Below are 22578 nucleotides of genomic sequence, written 5' to 3' on the forward strand. Positions count from 1 at the left end.
AGTCAAAACCCCCGGGAGATTATATAATGAATTTTTACCGACCAAAATGCGTGTCGTGTACGAAAACGGAGTCCGGAGAGCACACGAGGTGCCCACGAGGTAGGGGCGCGCCCAGTAGGGTAGGGCGCACCCTCCACCCTCGTGGAGGCCTCGTGTCCTTCCCGGAATGCTTCTTATTTTTTCTATTTTTCTAAATATTCCAAAACGGAGAAATATTGCCTTATAAATTGTTTTGGAGTCAGTTTACTTACCGTACCACATACCTATTCCTTTTCGGAGTCTGAAACATTCTGGAAAGTGTCCCTTATGTATTCCTCCGGGGTTACGGTTTCAATAATATTGGTTTCAACATTTATGGGATTACCTGAGATATAATGTTTGATTCTTTGACCATTCACCACCTTCGGATTTGTGCCTTCGAAGTTGTTGATTTTTATGGCACCGGAACGATAGACCTCCTCGATAACGTAAGGACCTTCCCATTTAGAGAGAAGTTTTCCTGTAAGAAATCTTAAACAAGAGTTGTATAGCAATACATAATCACCTACACTAAACTCACGCTTTTGTATTCTTTTGTCATGCCATCTTTTAACTTTTTCTTTAAACAACTTGGCATTTTCATAGGCTTGGGTTCTCCATTCATCAAGTGAGCTAATATCAAATAACCTCTTCTCCCCGGCAAGTTAAAAATCATAATTGAGTTCTTTAATAGCCCAATAAGCCTTGTGTTCTAGTTCGAGAGGTAAGTGACATGCTTTTCCATAAACCGTTTTATACAGAGACATACCCATAGGATTTTTATATGCAGATCTATAGGCCCATAATGCATCATCAAGTTTCTTGGACCAATTCTTTCTAGATCTATTAACAGTCTTTTGCAAAATTAATTTGAGCTCTCTATTACTCAATTCTACTTGACCACTAAACTGAGGGTGATAAGGAGATGCAATTCTATGATTAACATCATATTTAGCAAGCATTTTACGGAAAGCACCATGAATAAAATGTGAACCACCATCAGCCATTAAATATCTAGGGACTCCAAATCTTGGAAAAATAACTTCTTTAAGCATTTTAATAGAAGCGTTATGATCAGCACTACTAGTTGGAATAGCTTCTACCCACTTGGTAACGTAATCAACAGCAACTAAAATATGTGTATAACCATTAGAGGAAGGGAAAGGTCCCATATAATCAAAGCCCCAAACATCAAATGGTTCGATAACAAATGAATAATTCATAGGCATTTCTTGACGTCTACTAATATTACCAATTCTTTGACATTCATCACAAGATAAGACAAACTTACGGGCATCCTTGAACAGAGTAGGCCAATAAAAACCAGATTGCAATACCTTATGTGCAGTTCTATCTCCAGCATGGTGTCCTCCATAAGCTTCGAAGTGACACTTGCGTAGGATCTGTTCCTGTTCATGTTCAGGTACACAATGTCTAATAACACCATCTACTCCTTCTTTATAAAGGTGTGGGTCATCCCAAAAGTAATGCCTCAAATCATAGAAGAACTTTTTCTTTTGCTGGTATGTGAAACTAGGTGGTATAAACTTAGCAACAATGTAATTAGCATAATCAGCATACCATGGAGCAGTATGAGAAGCATTTATGAAATTCAATTGCTCATCAGGAAAGCTATCATCAATAGGAAGTGGGTCATCAAGCACATTTTCTAACCTAGACAAGTTGTCTGCAACGGGTTTCTTAGCTCCCTTTCTATCAACAATATGCAATCAAATTCTTGTAGCAAGAGAACCCATCTTATAAGTCTAGGTTTAGCATCTTTATTTTCCATCAGATATTTAATAGCAGCATGATCAGTGTGAATAGTTACTTTAGAATCAACAATATAAGGTCTGAACTTATCACAAGCAAATACAACCGCTAAGAATTCTTTTTCAGTAGTAGCATAATTTCTTTGAACATTTTCTAGAGTTTTGCTAGCATATTGGATAACATTTAATTTCTTATCAACTCTTTGTCCTAGAATAGCACCTACAGCATAATCACTTGCATCACACATAATTTCAAACGGTAAAATCCAATCAGGTGGCTGAACAATAGGTGCAGAGATCAATGCTTTCTTAAGTATTTCAAATGCTTCTACACAATCATCATGAACGACAAATGGTATATCTTTTTGTAATAAATTAGTAAGAGGCCGAGAAATTTTTGAGAAGTCCCTAATAAACCTCCTATAAAATCCGGCATGGCCAAGGAAACTTCTTATAACTTTGATGTCCTTGGGACATGGCATCTTCTCAATAGCATCTACTTTGGCTTTATCAACTTCAATACCTCTTTCAGAAACTTTATGTCCCAAGACAATACCTTCATTGACCATAAAGTGGCACTTTTCCCAATTCAAGACAAGATTAGTTTCTTCACATCTCTACAAAACTCGATCAAGGTTGCTCAAGCAATCATCAAAAGAAGATCCATAGACAGAAAAGTCATCCATGAAAACCTCACAAATCTTTTCACAAAAGTTAGAAAATATAGCCATCATGCATCTTTGAAAGGTAGTAGGTGCATTACATAAACCAAAAGGCATACGTCTATAAGCAAAAGTACCAAAAGGGCATGTAAAAGTAGTCTTTGATTGATCTTTGGCTGACACAGGTATTTGAGAGAAACTAGAATAACCATCTAGAAAGCAAAAATGTGTATATTTGGATAATCTTTCTAGCATTTGATCGATAAAAGGTAAGGGGTAATGATCCGTTTTAGTAGCCTTATTTAATTTGCGGAAATCAATTACCATCCTATAACATGTAATAATTCTTTGAGGGATCAATTCATCTTTATCATTAGGAACAACAGTAATACCTCCCTTCTTAGGGACACAATGGACAGGGCTTACCCACTTACTATCAGCAACGGGATAGATTATACCTGCCTCAAGGAGTTTAGTATTTCCTTTCTTACCACTTCTTTCATTTAAGGATTCAGCCGGCGTTGATGGTCACGAACTGGTTTAGCATCTTCTTCCAAATTAATTTTATGTTGACATAGAGTGGGACTAATGCCCTTAAGATCATCAAGAGTATACCCAATAGCAGCACGGTGCTTCTTTAGAGTTTTCAATAATCTCTATTTCTCATGCTCTGAAAGGTTATCATTGATAATAATAATATGATATATTTTTTTCTCATCAAGATAAGCATATTTAAGAGTATCAGGTAACGATTTAAGCTCAAACACGGGATCACCCTTGGGTGGAGGAGGATCCCCTAGGATTTCAACAGGTAAATTGTTTTTCAGAATTGGTTCCTGTTTAAAGAATACTTCATCTAATTCCATTCTTTCATTCATAAACATGTCATTTTCATGGTCTATCAAATATTGTTCTAAAGGATCACTAGGAGGTACGGCAATAGAAGCAAGACCAATAATTTCATCCTTACTAGGTAATTCTTCTTCATGGTGTTGTCTACTAAACTTAGAGAAATTAAATTCATGAGTCATATCATCTAAACCGATAGTAACAACATCTCTTTTGCAATCTATGGTAGCATTAACAGTGTTCAAGAAGGGTCTACCAAATATAATGGGACAAAAGCTATCTTGTGGGGAACCAAGAACAAGAAAATCAGCAGGATATTTAGTTTTCCCACACAAGACTTCAACATCTCTAACAATTCCCATTGGTGAAATAGTATCTCTATTGGCAAGTTTAATTGTGACATCAATATCTTCCATCTCAGCAGGTGCAATATCATGCATAACTTCTTTGTATAAGGAATAAGGTATTGCACTAGCACTAGCACCCATATCACATAAGCCATGATAACAATGATCTCCTATTTTAACAGAAATAACAGGCATGCCTACCACAGGTCTAGGTTTGTCTTTAGCACACGGTTTAGCAATTCTAGCAGTTTCATCACAGAAATAAATAACATGCCCATCAATATTATCAGACAAGAGATCTTTAACAATAGCAATATTAGGTTCAACTTTAACTTGCTCAGGAGGTGTATATGTTTTAATATTGCTTTTACGAACTACAGTTGAAGCTTTAGCATGATCCTTTATCCTAACTGGGAAAGGTGGTTTCTCAACATAAGAAGTAGGAACAATAGGATCATTATAAGTGACAATATTTTCTTCAACTTTAATAGGTGCAGCTACTTTTATTTCTATGGGAGGATGATATTTATACCACTTCTCCTTGGGGAGATCAACATAAGTAGCAAAGATTCACAGAAAGAAGCCACTATCTCAGAGTCAAGTCCATATTTAGTGCTAAATTTACTAAAAATATCGGTATCCATAAAAGATTTAACACAATCAAAACTAGGTGTTATACCTGACTCCTTACCTTTGTCGAGGTCCCAATCTTCAGAGTTGCGTTTAATTCTTTCCAATAAATCCCATTTGAATTCAATAGTCTTCATCATAAAAGAGCCAGCACAAGAAGTATCAAGCATGGTGCAATTGTTATCAGAAAGCCGAGCATAAAAACTTTGAACAATCATTTCTCTTGAGAGCTCATGATTGGGGCATGAATATAACATTGATTTAAGCCTCCCCCAAGATTGAGCTATGCTTTCTCCTTCGCGGGGCCAAAAATTATATATATAATTGCGATCATGATGAACAAGATGCATAGGATAAAACTTCTGATGAAATTCCAATTTCAATCGTTTGTAATTCCAAGACCCCATATCATCACATAGACTATACCATGTCGATGTGTCTCCCTTCAAAGATAAAGGGAAGACCTTCTTCTTAACAACATCTCTGGGTACACCTGCAAGCTTAAATAATCCACAAACTTCATCCACATATATTAGATGCTCATCGGGATGTTTTGTTCCATCTCCTAAAAAAGGATTAGCTAGCAGTTTTTCTATCATACCCGAAGGAATTTCAAAGCAGACATTTTCATTTTCATTTTCATTTTCAGTAGGTTGAGGAGCAACTCTTTGCTCTAGGGGTCAGGGTGAAGATACCCCAAACAAGCCCCTCAGAGGATTACTTTCCATAGTAACAAGTGACAGTAAATTTCAGCACACTATATAAATTTTTCCTTACCAAATTCCACCTACCAAAGGCGCTTCACTCCCCGGCAACGGCGCCAGAAAAGAGTATTGATGACCCACAAGTATAGGGGATCTATCGTAGTCCTTTCAATAAGTAAGAGTGTCGAACCCAACGAGGAGCAGAAGGAAATGATAAGCGGTTTCCAGCAAGGTATTCTCTGCAAGTACTGAAATAAGTGGTAATAGATAGTTTTGTGATAGCATAGTTTGTAACAAGCAACAAGTAACAAAAGTAAATAAAGTGCAGCAAGGTGTCCCAATCCTTTTTGTAGCAAAGGACAGGCCTGGACAAACTCTTATATAGAGTAAAGCGCTCCTGAGGACACATGGGAATATCATCAAGCTAGTTTTCATCACGTTCATATGATTCGCGTTCGGTACTTTGATAATTTGGTATGTGGGTGGACCGGTGCTTGGGTACTGCCCTTACTTGGACAAGCATCCCACTTATGATTAACCTCTATTGCAAGCATCCACAACTACAACAAAAGTATTAAGGTAAAACTAACCATAGCATGAAACATATGGATCCTAATCAGCCCCTTACGAAGCAACGCATAAACTAGGGTTTAAGCTTCTGTCACTCTAGCAACCCATCATCTACTTATTACTTCCCAATGCCTTCCTCTAGGCCCAAATAATGGTGAAGTGTCATGTAGTCGACGTTCATATAACACCACTAGAGGAGAGACAACATACATCTCATCAAAATATCAAACGAATACCAAATGCACATGACTACTAATAGCAAGACTTCTCCGATGTCCTCAGGAACAAAAGTAACTACTCACGAAGCATAAACATGTTCATAATCAGAGGGGTATTAATATGCATATAGGATTTGAACATATGATCTTCCACCAATTAAACCAACTAGCATCAACTACAAGGAGTAATTAACACTACTAGCAACCTACTAGCACCAATCCCGGACTTGGAGACAAGAATTGGATACAAGAGATGAACTAGGGTTTTGAGAGGAGATGGTGCTGATGAAGATGTTGATGGAGATTTTCCTCTCCCGATGAGAGGAGCGTTGGTGATGACGATGGCAATGATTTTCCCCTCCGGGAGGGAAGTTTCCCCGGCAGAAAAGCTCCGCCAGAGCCCTAGATTGGTTCCGCCTTGTGGCGGCGGAGTTTCATCCGAGAAGATGGCTTCTTATTTATTTTTCCCATCGAAAGACTTCATATAGAAGAAGATGGTCACCGGAGGGCCACCAGGGGGCCCACGAGGTAGGGGGCGCGCCCAGGGGGTAGGGCGCGCCCCCCACCCTCATGGGCAGGGTGTGGCCCCCCTGGTGAGGTTCTTGCTCTCAGTATTTTCTATATATTTGGAAAACGTCTTCCGTGAAGTTTCAGGACTTTTGGAGCTGTGTATAATAGGTCTCTAATATTTGCTCCTTTTCCAGCCCAGAATCCCAGCTGCCGGCATTCTCCCTCTTTATGTAAACCTTGTGAAATAAGAGAGAATAGGCATAAGTATTGTGACATAATGTGTAATAACAGCCCATAATGCAATAAATATCGATATAAAAGCATGATGCAAAATGGACGTATCAAAGACTTGAACCCACTAGCTGCCACCATTTTTGTTTTTCCATGTCTTACTATCTCATCCATGTAGCCAAGAGTGGCTATATATAATAAGCCGGTTATTTTACTTCCTGTATACCGAAGTAGTACTATTTGCTGCACAGTATTACTGACCGCCATATTTGAGCACAACATTATTATGCATGGACCTTGACTATGTACGTCACCATGTGTCCAGATCTAAGATGCCGCGTCTACCAGATGAATGGTGCCGAGTTCGACCCCCATGATGCTACGTGGGTGCCGAGGAACACTCTTAGAGAGTACTCGCTTTTCATTGGGGACAACTACCCCATTGTGAAGCAGATGCCACCTTCCGGTCACGACACCGAAAGCCTACCGTTCATGAAGCATGGTTGTGTCTTCAGTGCGCACCGCTGGATGAACGACATGCTGGGACACGCTATCCCTGATTTATGCCGCTTCAGCTTGGATGAGTCTCCATCGTGTGGAACCGGACTAGAAAGCTGCGATAATGATTCCCGTTTCCCACCGCTATGGATCGTGCCATCCATGAAGAACACCTGGGACTGGAACCTGGTGGAGGACATGTAGCCCATTTATAACGTGTAAGTGGAGTATGGTAAATTGTGAATGGTAGCGCTGTGAATATATGTAGACTAGTCGTGCACAAATTTATCACATGAATTGGAGATGAACTTGTGTGGCATACTAGCATTTTTCCTTTAGAATTTATTAATAGTAAATGTGTTATGTGTGTGTGCAACTTGTGTGGTTGATACACGGGCTCCAACATGCTATTTGAGAAAAAAAAGGTGGCACAGCTTTGGATATAGGTGACATGGCGGCATCATACAGTAGCATCGTTCGCTATAGTTGTAGTATACTCCTACTAGGACGACAAATCCTATAAAACCTTGCACTTGGCTCTTTGCCTCTTTGGGAGGTTCAACAATTCGTACTCGTGTGAACCTTGCACTTGGCTCTTCGCCTCTTCGAAAGGTCCAACAATGATGATACTACAGTACAATATGCTTCTGGCAATGTGACACCGATTGAACTGTTGCACGTCCGCTGCAAGGGCGAGGGCGGGGGTGAGGGCGATGTAGTCAAAACCCTCTCCTCATCCTATGAGCCACCGCACATGTTGGCGAGGGAGAGGCATAGTAAGAAAGCTTCTCCTCATTCGGCGAGTTGACGGGACACATCAAAGCAGTACTAGTACTAGTCCATACTGCATCCTTTCTGGTTAATATGGCTTAATTTGAAACAAAAAAATACACTGGCGGTCAACGTATGTAACAATACGCTCTTTACGGTCACTATATATAGTTTTGCGGTGATTATACGATCACTAGCTCATCGTAGAGCACCGTATTGCACCCTACTAACCGGCCACGCATAGTCGACGTGACACTTTGTTGACTGGTTAAATTGTCACATGGTTTCTGGGTCCCACCTATCAGTTGACAGAGCAAAGAAATTAGTTAAACAAAACTTTACACAAGCACGACAAGAGTCCAACCCTTGCACGCGAACCACCCTGGCTGTGTATGTGAGTGCATGCACGTGTACTCCCTCGGTCTTCCAACAAAGAGTGTAAATCGGCTAAAAAATGAAGAGTGTACATCTACACTTCCAATGCATTTAGCCTTTAATCTAAATTGATATTGATTGACTAATGCACCAACTTGTGCCCTAGCTATAGGCTACATGTCTATCCTTAATTACAGCATGCAACAACCTTCATTTAATCTTCTTCTCTCAATGGTCGCATGCACACATAAGTCTGCTACTTTTGGGCGTTAATTATGCCCTGGTCAATGTGTAAATCTCTAAATGTACACTCTTTCACGGACGTAGGGAGTAGGTTGAGCACTTGAGTGTGAGCGTGTGTGTTGCGTCGTGTGCTGTGTGCCGCATGGGTGTGTGAGTGTTGCGTGCGTCCATGTGTACGTGTGAGTGTTGCATGTTGCATGCATGCATGCATGCATGAGGCTTTTACTCCCTCCCATTGACATGTTCATATTTCAAGCTTCCTTTGTTCCCTCCATATGGCGATACTCCCTTTGTTCCCAAATACGGAGTAAAAGCCTCCCTCTGTTCCCAAATACAGAGTATTTGTCTTTCTAGAGATTTCAACAAGTGACTGCGTACGAAGCAAAATGAGTGAATCTACACTCTAAAATATGTCTACATACATCCGTATGTTGTATTCAGTTTGAATGTCTAAAAACACTATATTTAGGAATGGAGGGAGTAGCAAATAAACATTAAGTTCTCTTGTTTTTCCCTCCTTGGTCACGGTGCACAACCAAAGATAACTTATTCACCTGGATGGAGGGAGTAGATGGTCAAATTTTGACACAAAATTAATGCATTGGTAAAACATAATTTTTTGAAGAAAACGAGTGCATTAATTGAGTGTTTTTGCAAACTTCAAAAACTATTCCACCACTCATCATCTACCTTGGTTGATGAATTTTTTAATTGAGCCCTATAAACCGGAAAGGAGGTAGTACTAATACTCCTACATTATTGGCGTCGGGTGCCTTGGCCAATGTTTCATCTTGTTGGACAGGATGAGCGTACAGGCATAGGGATACTATAGATAGGAAGTCTTTGTGATCCATTATTCCCCATCTCAGTCAGAGAGAACTATTCAACTAGTCTTCACAGTGAAGTGACAATACATGCTGCAGCAGATGCGACACTTAATTAATAAGCTGAAGTAGTGTGTTGGTGTTACTAAATCAGCCTTACCCAATACTGCCATCATGTTTTCCAGTGGAGCACGCTTCCGCAAATAAGCCTACGCACCTCTCTCGTCCATTAACTGACATATGGGCCCTCTTGAGGTAGACCCACATGTCATCAGCGTAACTATTTAAACTCCGAAGGATGGTATGTCCTGGTAGTAGTAATAGTAGAATTGAGATTTAATGCACTTTCTTCCCCGTCTTTCTCTCTTCTTCTTCCTCCTCTCTTCCCCATCGTCGGCCACACACCATTTTCCCCCGCTCACTGCTCGCCCGCCCGCGTCATCTTCCTTGGTAGCTCACGCGTACCATATCCCCCCGCTCACTGCCCAGCCACACACACCATCTTCTTCGCTCGCCCACCCGAATCCACTTCCCCACTTGCTCGTAGGCACCGAAAACCCCAATCACTCAGCACCCTAAAAAACCTACGGCAGAAGCGGCTAACATGCAGAGCCGCGATTGGAATTCCCTCCCCGATGTTCTCTTGGAGCAGATCTGTAATCGTATGGACCTACTCAACACCGTCCGTCTGGCCGCATGCTCGGTGTCTTTGTACCGTCTACTCCTCTGCAACCGGCCGGCTCTTTTCAAGACACCCTACTTGCTGATGCCCGATCCTCGCCGGTGGCCCAAACACCGACTTGACGATCCTACAGAGGTTGCCGTGGTGCCCCTCAACATGCTACCACTACCCGTCCACCTGTCCTTCATGCGCGGCCACTACCGGGCGGGCATGAAGGCCAACCGGATCATCCTCATCCACCAATCTAGTAGTCTGTGGCGTCTCGTGGATAGCTACACCCAGTGAGAGAACACCCTTCCATCATTGTATACCGCCGCCATCGAGCCTCGCGGCCCGTCGGACACTCCTTCCTACTACGAACAAGACGCGTCGAGCTTTTGGCTCGACCTCTGTTTGTTGAAAGTTGTAATCTGCGAAATGCCCATGCCATCAGAAGACTACATGGATTACAAGCTCATTGACTTGTTCAACATGGGATTAGTCTATCTGGAATCCGGTCGCCATACATGGTTATGGCTCATCGTCAATCCTGTTGAGGCAACATTTCTGTCTGATGCTATAGTGGATGATGGCATCGTTTATGCGGTCGACGCACAAATTGGCTGCCTATACTGATGGAATCTATCATCGTGTAATTGTTCTATCTCATGTCATCTTTACCTTATGAATATGATTGCCTATTCATTGTTACAAATTTAGAATAGATAGTATGTTTATAACCACATCATTGCTATATGTTCCTCTCATTTCCTAGATTTTTATGACCACACATGTTATTGTTAGAGTTGATATGGGAACAATTGGCATCTAATGATTGTTAGAATAGATATTATGAGCATAAGCTCATGATTTCTATATATTACTCTCATTTCCAAGATATTATAACAACACATGTTATTGCTTAGAGTTGATATGAGAACAGTAGTAAGTGCTATGGTAGAATATGAGTAGGCCCTGTCGTAGTTGTTTTCCTCTCATTGTTACATGATGTTTGAACCATGATATATTGCTAGAATATGAAAGCAATTGGCTTATTTTTTTAACTTGGGGTATGATTATGACCACGGCATTGCAATTCTCTGTCTAGGATATGTGTCACTATTATAATAATCTTAATTCCACACATACTCTGTACATGATTATTTATTTTTGTCCTTTTGGTCTCAAATTTGAATTGTTGCAGCAGACGCAAATGCGCTAGCCTTCATGATTCTAGGACCTGGAATCATACCAGCCGATGGGTGGTGGTTTATCGCTTGTTCAGCTGACGGCGGTCATTTGATGCTCATTTGCACGTACCAAATTAACCAAAACATTAAATCAAACCACATGCAGTACAATGCCTGGGGCGTTCGTCACATTGATGGCTATGGCTGCTTCGTGTTCGGGAAAGATCTCAGCTCCATTGGGCCAGGCGTATTCAACTGGAGGTGGGTTTACAGCCTCGGCAACCACTCCATGTTCCTCGGGCTCAATTATCCGATCATCCAATCAATCATCGATCATATCACCGACAATGATGACCGTGCTATGCAACTTCATTCACCAGGGGGGACTGTGTTTATACATCATACCATGGGTTTCATGAATCACCATATCTAGAGATTCGTCAACACAGCTTGTTGCCAGGTAATCTTCAGTGTGTGAAAGGCATCAAGCTTCCATGCGATGGATGGCTTATGCAAACCCGACATGCGGCGATGTTGTTCATGCCAATAGCAAATATGCACAACTTGATTCGTACTGATATCTAGACCGAGCCATGTATCCTCCTGCTGTAGCATGAACCTCTTTGGTTGGATATTATGTATTGTTGTTAGTTTGACGCACTCCTCTGGTTTGAAGGATAGATACCTTTCTGTGATCAAGTGCATCCTAACTCACCTACGTATGATGTACTGATAATGATGATGGAGATGCTGCATAGCATGACCCTCAATTAGGCTTCAAGTGTGTACTTGTTAGTTAAACCTATGATTAAAATATGACACTAAATAAGACTAGTAACTAGTACAATAGCAGTACTAGTATACGTCGGTCAAATTATTCATCATGTCCACACATTGAATTGACGTGACAACACGCTACGCGTGAGGTGACACAAGAATCCCGGCGGCGTGTTCGGGTATTGTGGACTTCAGATTTGGAGTACCACTTATCTGTCGAGAGCTTTCATCATTCACTTAAAACAGTTGATTGATCATACATTGAGTACCATATAACTAGAATTAACCGATGCAAGTCCAAGAAGGATTGGTCGGTGTTGCCGGCTGGCATCAAGTTCGATCCCACGGATCAGGAGCTGATCGAGCACCTTGAGGCCAAACTGAGTGCTGACAACGCAAGATCTCACCCTCTCATCGATTTGTTCATACCAACCATCGACAGCAAGCACGGCATATGCTACACCCATCCTGAGAAACTTCCAGGTAAGACGCCGATCGGCCGTCTACTTGCACAAACATATTCCTTTGTTTATAGCTCTATTTTTCTTTTTAGACGCAGACCTAATAAAGCAATTACAATTTTATAGTTAATAAAAAGTGAAACAAGTGACTGCAACATGCCAAAGATATTATGAAAATGCCAATTACATACATTAAAACCTGTATTCGACAATACTACAGGTATCACGCTAAGTGGCCTAAGCAAGCATTTCTTCCAGCGTAATTACAAGGTATTCAAAAGGAGCACGTGGATGCGTCGCAAGATACAGTCGGAGTGCGGCATGCATGTGATGTGGCACAAGACGGGCAATACCTTGCCGATGATGGTCAACGGCCGGCAGACACGCAGCAAAAAGGTTCTGGTGGTGCACACCAACAAGAACTTTGACCAGCAGAGGACCAACTGGGTGATGCGCCAGTACCACCTCAGGGGCCTGGAGCAAGAGAAGGAGCGGGAGCTGGTCCTCTGTAAGATTTTCTACTAGACGAACACTAGGGCCAGGAGTAAAAAGATTATAAGTTAGTTTGGTATTGGTACTTATACTACCTTATCGTCCGCAAGTTGGTATTGTTGTTAACGATCTTTCGGTATGAACTTCGCATTTGCTTCCAACCATCATGCCAAGGGTCTACATGGATATAAAGCTGAATCATTTGTTTCGAAACAAATTTTCAGGCACCTGATTTTTATTTGATGGGTAGCATAAGCACCTGCCGTTCGAATTCCCTGTTCTCTAAATTTTTCGAAACAAGTGCATGCACTTATTATCACGATGAAAAAACAATATACCTGTTGCATCCCAGTTATCAGTCTGTACTTGTGGAATTCTCTCATTAATTGAGCAGGTATATTGTTTCTTCAGGTCGAGCAAATTTCAACTGGGTTGTAGACTGCCCAGGCTTGGATTTCTTTTTAACAGGCCCAGCCCATGACAACAATGGGGCACAAAGATCCATCATGTATCTACTGGCCTTTGGCCCGCTAGCGTTAGTTATATTTTGTCTTACAACATCCGCATGCAGTTTTTTTACTGAATCAAACACACAGCCCAGTTCAATTTTCCTCTTGAAACGCCATGTCCTACTTCCGTTTTCTAATCTCTACCTATAGTTTTACTAGTTCATATACATGCATCATTATATTGAAAATACATAAAGTTCCCTTTTCATATTTACATCCTTATTTTTGTTGTTGTTTTCCCTCCCAACGCTGAATTTTTTACCACTGGTTTCCCCTTAAACCAACTCAATTGTCCCAAGTCTTATTTGCTTACAAAAACAAAACAATTTTTTGGCAAATCAATAAGTTCTTAAAAAATGTTTATCATTTTGGGATTACAACAGTTCGAACTCCACCGAAATATGCAAAATAAGGTTGAACTTTTTGACCGTGGTCCTGGGCAGAAAATGGGCTATAATAAATTACTTAAGAATTAGCAAATGGGCTGCAAATTATTAAAAAAATAGCAAATGGGCTCTATGTTGTCTGCCATAGATTTGGAGGCTGACTTGTGGGTCTACTAAGTTCATGCGTACAGAAGGTTTCTCAAAAAAAGAAACTTAGTCGACAATCAACTCTACCAGCGTCAGACCGTGCTTCTTTAGTCTCTGATCTTCCTGCTCCAGCCGCCCAAACCAGCGCCGGCGGAACCGCCTGCTCCCGCCTCCTGTGGCCAGTTATGCTGCCGGGCAGGCCTCACAACCCCACCATACTCGCATCCCTGGCATGTCCATCCCTCTACTCACCCACACCTCCTGTTATTTTCCGGTGACGGCAGCCGAACCAGTCAACCCTCGTACTCCCCACCGTGTGGGAAGCCACTGTCGTGTCTTCCCCGGCTCTGTGTTGTTCCCTTCATAGGCCTCACCGTCGTCCACCACCCTGGTGCTCTCGGCGCGGCGTGGTCAACATGGTCTACGAACGACATCCATCGGAAGTGGACTGTACGTGGAGAGGCTGATAGTTGGGTCCACGACCGCACACAAGGAAATGCCTCCTTATTACACGCAAAATATTGATTCCTCCACCTGACATCTGGGACCCACCGGATGGGCCACCGTCTTTCATGAAAAAACGTTCCCGCTGCTGACAGCTCGGACCCACCAGCTGTACCTTCGCACGCAAGGAAGTGCTTCCTTATTACGCACCAAAAATGGGAGGTTGACTTGTGGGCCTACTAAGTTGATGCGGACGGAGGGCTTCAACTTAGTCAATATGAACAATTGTAGCTCCAGTGACCGTACGATGTCCATCCAACGACCGTAGTGCTTCTTCAACCTCTGATCTTCTTGCTCTAGCTGCCCAAAGAAGCGCAGGTCTTGCCGCCTGCTCCTGCCTCCCGTGGCTGGCTATGCTGCCGCGGAGGCCTCACCGCCCCCTACTACTCCCAACGCTGGCCAGGCCATCCCTCTACTCACCCACACCCCCTGTAATTCTACGGCGACGGCAGCCTCACACCACAGCCGAACAAGTGAACCTCGTACTCCTCTCCGCGTGGGCATCCACTGCCGTGTCTTTCCCAGCTCTGCATCGTCCCCTTCCTAGGCCTCGCTGTCGTCCACCGCCTTGGTGTTCTCGATGCGGCATGGTCAATATGGTCAACGAACGACTTCCATCGGAAGTGTACTATACGTGGATAGGCTGACAGCTAGGTCCACGGCCGCAGCAAGGAAGTGCCTCCTTATTACACGCAAAATAATGATTCCTCCACCTAACAGCAGGGACCCACCGGACGGGCCACCGTATTTCATGAAAAAACATTTACCCCCTGACTGCTGGGACCCGCTAGCTACATCTTCGCACGCAAGGAAGTGCGTCCATATTACAGGCAAAAAAATGATTCACCCCTGACTGCTGGGACCCACCAGCACATCTTCGCATACAAGGAAGTGCCTGACAGTCGGGACCCACCTGGTCGAAGCGTACGTACCATTGTGTGTCTTGTGGGAATGTGTACGTACATACTGGTCGATCGGTCACTCTGCAATGATGAACCGTGGCCGAGTAAGTAGTGGCACATGTCATAGTAGAGCCCCCACATAGCAGTTCAGGCTGTCCCGTCTAATCCGTGTACACGTACATACAGCCACACGCCAAAAAATACGGCCACGTGCGTACATACGGGCGGGGTCTCGAACGCCTACTCGTGCATACGTACGGCCAGGGCTCGTGTACACGGCTGGGTCGGAACGGAGAAACTGCGTCGTGTTCATGGGGAGGCAATGAAATGTGTTGTGTTCATTGGGAGGCAACGGAATACGTCGTGTTCATCGGGAGCCAACCAGCTTGGACGGAACAGCCGATCGAAACGAGACCCGGCGTACCACAGAACGGAGGAAACGGTCTTGTGTTCGACCGGCCATGGTCGAAACGGGATCCTGTTCATTGGGAGGGGTCTGGCATACCGCAAAACGGAGGAAACGGACTTCTCTTGGACCTCCTATGGTCGAAATGGGGTCCTGTTGATCAGGAGGGGTGTGGCGTACCACAAAACGGAGGAAATGGACTTGTGTTGGAGCGCTACGGTTGAAACGGGGGTCCTGTTCATTGGGAGGGGTGTGGCGTACTGCAAAACGGGACTCCATGGGATACTGTTCATCTCCACCGTCGACCTCCTCCAGCCTCCACGGGCTACTGTTCATCCACTGTCGACCTCCTCCGGCTTCCACCTGCGACTGTTCATCCATGGGCTCTTGTCCATCCAGCCTCCACCGCTCCTCCACCGGCTACTGTTCAACCAGCCCTTTCCACGGGGTCCTGTTCAACCACCCCTCCACGGGCTACTGTTCATCCAGCCCTCCACCGGCTACTGTTCAACCAGCCTTCCACGGGGTTCTGTTCATCCACCCCCAACCGGCTCGATCAATCGGGGTCCTGTTCATCCAGCGACAACAGCCTATACTACCACGGGGTCCTGTTCATCCAACCCCCCACCGGGAACTGTTCATCCACCCCCCCCCAACAACGCTCACTGTTTATCCAGATGCAGCATCGATTGGTTTCAATTAGCAGCAGTAGCGAAGGAATGCTCGATCGGGTTCAGTTAACAGCCATCGATCGATCGCTCGGGTTCAGTAACGCGCAGCCTGCAGTGCAATCGCTCGGGTTCAATAGGCGAACGCCTCACTCAGGTTTAGTTAGAGCGCAATGCCTCGCACACACGTGCATACGTGTATGAGAGAAACGCGCATTGTTCGGTCCCCGGCCACCCACCGTAACTGGGAACTCCCGATATTTTCCTCGCCTTTGCTTCTACCACAATTTTTTCCGTCATGGATGGCCCAAAGAATGTCATGCTGCTGCATCTCCAGCCCGCCCAGGACGAAAAGCCCATTTTCTGTCATGATTTTTTTGTCATAGAAGTAGGAGCCCACCACATCTATGATGATACTGGATTTTGTCACAATTATCGTCATAGAAGTGTCATAAGCATGACATAAAAAATTTGTTCGGCCTAAAATGTCACGGATGTGTCTTTTTTTGTAGTGTTGGCTCCCGATGAACACGGGGACGCAATTTCTTTGTTTTCACCTAGTCGGTTGGCTGCCGATGAACATGACGCCGTCGCTGCTCTCCGCTGCCTCTCCATGTACATGAGCCCTGGCCATACGTATGCGCGAGTAGGCGTTCGAGACCCCGCCTATATGTACGTACGTGGTCGTATTTACTTTCTTGCACCCTGGCTATACGTACGTGTACACAATATTGATGGGACTGCGTGACATGCTACATCCGCACCTCTACAACGAAACATGCCCTTCCTTACTCGGCCACGGTTTATCGTTGCAGCCTGTAGACAGACTGATCGACCAGTATGTATGTACACGTTCGCGACCAGACAGACAACCCTACATATGGTTCGGTCGGGTGGGTCCCAGCTGTCAGGGAGGTAGGAGGCACTTCCTTGCGTGCGAAGATATAACTGGTGGGTCCCAGTTGTCAGGGGGAGAATCATATTTTTTGCCCGTAATATGGACGCACTTCCTTGCGTGCGAAGATGTAGCTGGTGGGTCCCAGCAGTCAGGGGGAAACGTTTTTTTTGCGAAATACGGTGGCCCGTTCGGTGGGTCCCTGCTGTCAGGTGGAGGAATCATTATTTTGCGTGTAATAAGGAGGCACTTCCTTGCTGCGTCCGTGGACCTAGCTATCAGCCTCTCCACGTACACTACTCTTCCGATGAAAGTCTGTTCCTTGACCACATTGACCACGCCGCGCCGAGAGCACCAAGGTGGTGGATGGCGACGAGGCCTAGGAATGGGATGACGCAGAGCCGGGGAAGAAGCAGTAGTGGATGCCCACGCGGAGAGGAGTACGAGGGTTGACTGGTTCGGCTGCGGTATGAGGCTGCCATCGCCGCAGAATAACAGGGGTTGTGGGTGAATAGAGGGACGGCCTGGCCAGAGGTTGGAGTAGGATGGGGCGGTCAGGCCTGCGCGGCAGCAGAGCTGGCCACGGGAGGCAGGAGCAGGTGGCACAACCAGCGCTGGTTTGGGCGGCTGGAGTAAGAACACCAGAGGTTGAAGAAGCACTACGGCCGTTGGATGGACATCGTACGGTCACTGGAGCTAGAATCGTTCATATTGACTAAGTTGATAAAGCCCTCCATCCGCGTCAACTTAGTAGGCCCACAAGTCAGCCTCCAACTATGGTGGGTCCCAGCTAGCAGGGGGAGTATTCATTTTTTTGTGCGTAATAAGGAGGCACTTCCTTGCATGAGAAGATATAACTGGTGGGTCTGAACTGTCAGTGGGAGGAATGTTTTTTTCGTGAAATAGAGAGGCCCTTCAGGTGGGTCCCAGCTGTCAGGTGGAGGAATCAATATTTTGCGCGTAATAAGGAGGCATTTCCTTGCGTGTGGCCGTGGACCCAACTGTCAGCCTCTCCACGTACAGTCCACTTCCGATGGATGTCGTTCGTTGACCATGCCGCGCCGAGAGCACCAGGGCAGTGGACGACGGCGAGGCCTAGAAGGGGAAGACGCGGTAGTGGATGCCCACGCGGAGAGGAGTACGAGGGTTGACTGGTTTGTCTACCGTCGTTAGAGAATAACAACAGGTGTGGGTGAGTAGAGGGATGGCCAGGCCAGCGATGGGAGTAGGGTGGGGCGGTGAGGCCTACGCGACAGCACAGTCGGCCACGGGAGGAGGGAGCATGCAGTCCCGCCGGCGCTTGTTTGAATGGCTGGAGGAGGAAGAGTAGAGATTGAAGAAGCACGACGGCCGTTGGATGGACATCCAATAGTTACTACACTCATGCGTTGAGTAAGTTGACACGGCGTAGCGTGTGCGTCAACCTTTTTTTAGGAAAGCGTATGCGCAACCTATAGTAGACACACAAGTCAGCCTCAAATCTATGGAAAACAGCATACAACCCATCTGCCATTATTTCTAATAAATTACAACCCTATTGTGGCCACGGTTAAAAAATTATACGGAATTTTGCATATTTCTTTGCGGTCCGAACTGTTTTTAATCCTGAAATTTTGGAGTCACATTCAAACTAATTTTAAAAATAAATTTATATTAATATAAAATCCAAATAATTGTCCATGCATAAAAATCAATGGAATTTAAAATCTTGAAATGAAATAAAAATAAATTTGAAACTAATTGTCGATTTGATGTGTTTTAAAAATGTACAACCCATTTCTCATTACTGATAGCCCATTTTCTAGACAAGCCGAATGAAGCTCTCCTCGTCTTGAAAGATTTGTAGCCCAGCAGGGCTGACAAAGCAAGTAGGCCTTGGTTGGGTATTCTGCAAAAGAACAAAAAAACTAGGCTAACCATTTTCAGAAAGAAAAAAACTACTAGGATTGTCTTGTGGTAAACATAAAAGAGAAGGCTGGCTAGACAGGCCAGAGTGCCCCGCACAGCCCAGTTGACACCCTGCTTCTGTCGCAAAAGACAAAAATAACTAGGCGAGCTCCTGGGTCCCTGATGTCAGCTGCTCGTTGTGCAATTCTCTCATTTATTGATTACGTTGACAATGGCATGGGATCCAGATGTCAGAAATGCATTAGGAGGAACCATTTTTGGCTTGAAATAAGGAGGCACTTGCTTGTGTACTGCCATGACCCTGGTGGGTCCCTGCTGTCATCCTCTCCATGTACATTCATCTCCTGATTGTGTACGCGTCAACCTAGTAGGCCCGCAAGTCAGCCTCTAAACTTGTGGCGGACAAATACAGCCCATTTAAAAAAATAACAACCCATTCCATATGTTCAAACGGAAAGTTCAACATTCAGAGCAAAGTAATAGGTCTGATCTAGATATAGAGTACTGAACTTCCACGTTGACAACCATCATAGCCAAGTTAACTATCTACTCCCAGTAATACTCTAGTAGTGTACAAGTACTAACTTACTCTTAGCTAAGTAGACGATGCCGGCCACCATCTGCGGTACACGCTAAATGCCGGCACCAACGTCCTCCTCCTCGCCTCGGACTTGCCAGAGGTGCGATAGGGCGCGTTGCTCGCGTGCATTGGCCCTTTCCATGCCGGCGTGGTCCACCGAAGCTTCAGCTTCTAAGCAGGAAACCCACTTGATGAGCTGGTAGTAAAATTCGGCGTCGTGAACGCGTGCGTGCCCGACAGCCTCCAGGGCTATCTGCCGGGCGCCGGCCTGCACGTAGTTGGCCCAGTTGTGGGTGCTCTGCCCGTGACTCAAAGCGTTGATGCGCTGCTGCTCCATGTCCCACTGGCGGCGCAAATCGGCGATACGCTGCTCCTCTGCCAGGCGGTCGCGCTCCAACAAGTCCTGATACTCCGCATTCCCATCTAAAGACCGATAGCATGCCTCCTCCCTCCGTCTGCCTTCCGGTGAAAAAGCGAACACTAGTTCCGGCGGTGACCGCCTTCGGTGTCGCCTATTGCGGACGGGCGGGGGCATGACGGATGTGGCGAGAGCGAGTACAAGTGGTGAGCGACATTAGGCCGGTGGGGGCTTATGAGGATAGGGCGAGTTGGGTGATAATGCCATCGGAGAACGTCGGGAACCAGTAATTATAGGCGGAAGGTAGGTGAACCAGCGTGTCGCGGGAAACGCGACGGTCATCGCGGTCATCGGAATTCAATGCATAAGCATGCATGGCTTAGCGCGCCAGCTTGCCGTGGAAACTAGAAAAACTGAAATTATGACGGTGTCGTCATGTCCCGTCCCGTCAGTGGTGCATCCTGTCCGTGCTGGGCCGCACGTGGGCATGACTGTCAAATGAGTGTGCTCGATTCATCCAGATGAGGTACGTGCGTGATCCGCTGGTTATTCGCGTAGGGTCGAGTCGGTCGGATAGTGTATGTGTAGGATCGCAATAGCAGATGAACGTATGATGGGAGATAAGGCATTTGCGAACGTTTTTGCTGGCAGTTTCTTCAGATTTGCATGGCATTTTCCTCAGAACAGCATGTCAATTTCTTCAGAGGAATGCATTTTTATTCAAAAAACTGCTACTTCAGATCTTGCGTCGCAACTAAAACTGTCAGGAGTGTATTAGTAGGCTAGCTAGTGATCGATCAATGACTTATAAACACTGAACGAACAGAAATAAGGAACTGCTAGTAACTTGTAAACACTGAGAACATAGAAATAAGGATCATGCTATGCACAGTAGTAAGAGCCGATCCGTTCGAAATGTTCACACGAGACTCATAGGCCTGACATTGTAATATGTCCACATTAGTAGCCCAAATTCACAACCAACTAGTACGATTCCCATACATAAGCTCAACATGTTAATGCATCTCAATGATTCACAGATCATATAAAAATATGTAGCTCCAAAAACAAAGATCTAGAAAAAACATATGTTCTTCCTACTAACATGGATGCTTCTCTGGGCCAACATTCAATACAAAGTGAAAGACAAATTTGTTTGTGAAGTCTACAATTCCTCCTGCAAACGTAAGTGGTTTCACCAACAGCTGGAACCATGAGAATGCATGAACCACACATGATGGAGGAACATCCATTGCAATATGATTTGGTCTTCTCTCGATCACACGGCGATACTATTTTCAGAACACAAACTTTAACTTAGGCAAAATGATGCCCATTGTATAATCATACCAAAGCAACGAAGCACCTAGTGTTGGCCAATAAATAGTACAGTACTACTTTTGTGCAGTCCATGAAGTGACTATCCAATCTTTCTATGTCTATTTTCAAATGTCACTGCATGCAGTGACTATACTATTCTCTTGTGCAGTTCCACCAAAATTGCGATCACTTTATTTGTTTGCCAAATTATGAGTGGTGCGGGTATCTTTTTGCAAAATTGGCATAGTTTATTTTCTATCCGTCAGATATAGATCGGACAGTCTAATGCTCTTGGGGGTGCTAATTAGCCGCCGGCGAAATGCCTGTAAAGGAGGATCATCAAGTGGCTCTTCGGGGATATCGAATTCGTCGGGTCCAAGGCTTAAATCTTCCTCGGACTCTCGATATTAGTCATTGTCCTCATCATCCCCGTTGGGGATGCTCTATCTAAGTGTCATTTGTAAGCAGTAGCAGTTCTATTGGGACGTGTCTCTAAACCAGTGAGCATTTCCTCGCTGGTTCAGAGACACACACTTAGGAATTAGACACAGAGACACCCATTTGTTCGTCGTAGTCTGAGTCACCCAGCAGAAGTCAACTTGTGCATCTCATTTTCTTTTCTTTCTCCATCTGTTGTATAGATCTAGTACTATCAGTTACATCGTTGCCTCTTCTTGCTGAGGTGGAACGAACGTGACTATCGCTAGTTGTAACAAAATCAGTAAGGCTTCGTTCTTGGATCTGATACCTGCACTACAGCTGCTCCCTCCGAGAATTTTTCTGCTTCTGTCCGATTCTAAGTGGTGGTGCAGGACAGAAGGTGATGGATCTTTCCCGGATTTAGGTGCGGCTGTGCATGTGATTAATTAATATCGGTAGAATTACTGTACTGTCTGATGAACCTGTGTGTATTAGTATTTGTGGGCTCACGTGTTGTAAATTACAGGGTATGGCATTAAGCTGGGATAGTTAGGAGGATTAAGCTGGGATGGTTAGGAGGAGAGTTTTATCGATGTAAAAAAGGAAAAGGAAAAAAGAAAAAAGAGGATAATGGTATGCCCAACCCCCTCTCTCGAAACTATCTCCTACAACAAGACTATAATAGCATCAATTTTAGTACCTAGTCCCAATACTCATATCTATGAAAAGGGTCGACATTTTCAACGACAAAACTGAAACAATTTTTCTTCTT

Source organism: Triticum aestivum, chromosome 5A (assembly GCF_018294505.1).
Source record: "Triticum aestivum cultivar Chinese Spring chromosome 5A, IWGSC CS RefSeq v2.1, whole genome shotgun sequence".
In the NCBI taxonomy this organism is placed as follows: domain Eukaryota; kingdom Viridiplantae; phylum Streptophyta; class Magnoliopsida; order Poales; family Poaceae; genus Triticum; species Triticum aestivum.